The sequence below is a fragment of the Muntiacus reevesi genome, chromosome 15 (assembly GCF_963930625.1).
Source record: "Muntiacus reevesi chromosome 15, mMunRee1.1, whole genome shotgun sequence".
In the NCBI taxonomy this organism is placed as follows: domain Eukaryota; kingdom Metazoa; phylum Chordata; class Mammalia; order Artiodactyla; family Cervidae; genus Muntiacus; species Muntiacus reevesi.
This window is the reverse complement of record NC_089263.1, coordinates 19,514,280-19,516,591: the sequence shown is the minus strand read 5'-3', so window position 1 is coordinate 19,516,591 and position 2,312 is coordinate 19,514,280.

Here is a 2,312-nt window from a genome sequence, read left to right as displayed (position 1 = left end):
TACAACAATGTTTCATGTAGATGTGTGCATGTATCTATACGGTAAATTTATAACTCAAAATCATGACATGTTGAGTGAAAGAACATATTCATTTAGAAATATTGATAGGTGGTACAGTGGATAAGAATGTGCCTGCCAGCGCAGGGGACATGGGTTCGATTTCTGGTGTGGGAAGATCCCACCTGCCATGGGACATGGGACATGTGTGTCCAACAAGTCCATGTGCCACAATTACTGAGCTCGTACTCGAGAAAGCCCTGCCTCCCAAGTGCTGCAACTACTGAAGCCTGTGCTCCTAGAGCCCCGGCTTCACAACAATCAAAGCCACCAGAATGAGACCCCCGAGCGCTCAAGAAAGAGCAGCCCCCTCATCGCAGCTCGAGAAAGCCTGTGCAGCAGAAAAGGCCCCAAACAACCAAAAATAAATAAAGTCTAAATAAGAGAAAATGCCAAATAGCTTTCCAAACCGAACTCGGTTTTCCTTGTTCTTGTCATCTGCACCTGCACAGGTAATTCTGACATTTCTGTCCATCCTTTCCAACATCTGTATACACACGCTCATCCCCTCACCCCCCTCAGACCCATGAGTGCCCTCTTGGCCTCCACTCTGTCGCACACCTGAGTCCAGCTCCCTGACATTGACTCTGGACCCTGGCGGATCTTTGGTGTAATGAGTCGTTGGCCTTGATCCATGGTTTTGGAATCTGGGCATGTCCAGAATGAGGAAAGGGGGGTGTTGATGGACATACACAGGTGGACATGGTCAGGACCTTGAATTAGCTTTGGGATCAAGCTCACCCATCTCACCCCCCACCTCACCCTCTTCCTCTACCTCATGCTCACAATCCACACCATACTCAGCAGTTTCCTGAGTGGGGCCTTTAGAAGCTGATATGACATGACTAAAGAGACAGAGTCCAGCCTAGCCCTGGCAGGGCCCCTGTGGGCAGCTGTAGGAGACCTGGCCTTGGGCCTGCTAGTGTAGATAGAAACACTCAGCTATCCTGGGCATCACCTGCCCGCACAGCCTTCTTCCTGGAGCTCCGGAATCCACACTCCTAACTATCTGTTCTTCCATAGTCCTGGGGTCCCTTTTGCCAGGAGAGCCATAGAAGTCAACACACCCACTGGCCAGACCCAGACCCCTCACCCGGTCCTGGATCCCAACCAGGGTGCTGGGAACCAGCATATGGCACAGGACAGCCCAGCAGGCAAACAACGTGTCCACAAAATTCTGTTTTTATCATTAAACTGATAGCAAAGTGCTCTGAGCCTGGCCCTCAGTCTTTCTGAATACTTTCTGGTGAGAAACGAGAGTGAAGCATCTCCTCTAAATGACAGAAATTTGCTTCATTGGCTCCAGGTTGGATGTGGGACTTTTCTCCTGAGAAACATCAGTTTGGCTGGCTTTCCTGTTCATGGGGTATGACGGCTCACCCACACTCTGGACCTCAGGATGACCTCCCCTTCACACTGGGATGCCAAGGTCCCTATCCAGAGAAACACATCGTCCCCTCTCTTCTATTGCGGCTCACAAAATGCACCTCCAACTGAATCACAGTTTTGGAGATGGAAAAAAAGCCGTTTCACTTAATAACATACATTTATCATGCTTTTTTTTTTATGTCTGTGCTGGGTCTTCTCTATGGTTCTCAGGCTTATTGTCGTGGCTTCTTCTGGTGCAGAGCACAGGCTCTAGGTGCACGTGCTTAGTTGCTTCCTGGCATGTGGGATCTTCCCAGACCAGAGATCGAATGCATGTCAATCGAATGCAGGCGGAGGATTCTTAACCACTGGACTACCAGGGAAGTCCTACAACTTGGGTTTTAATGCTCATTGTATTAAGCATGGTTTTCCTAAACGTTGAAACTTGGTGGTGTATTGAAGAAGACAAGTCAAATATGGCTTGAGTGATGGGGTGGATGGTGCGCGGCATATGCTGGAAGAGATATTTGAGGGCGGTTTCCTGGACAGCACCTGCTCAGGTAGATGCAGGATGAATCCCCTCTGCAGGATTTCCACTGGCTGTTCACCGACAGAATTGCCTCCCCAACTGGAGAGGCTGGCTAAGAACTCTGTGGCAGCCCCCGCCTCCCATTAGCCTCTCCTAGGGCCAGTTGTCCAGCCAGGAACCCAAGGCTGGTGGCAGTGTGGTCCACCAGTGGATCCCATGCCCATTCCAAACTGGGGACTTATGAGCCAGAACTGTGGGGCCAGGATTTCTCAGGCCATCCTGCTCTCTGCCCAGCTAGCTAGAAGGCCTGAACAGGAGCTCTCTTGTGTTTTCATCCATCCACCCCTAGGTCACCCCA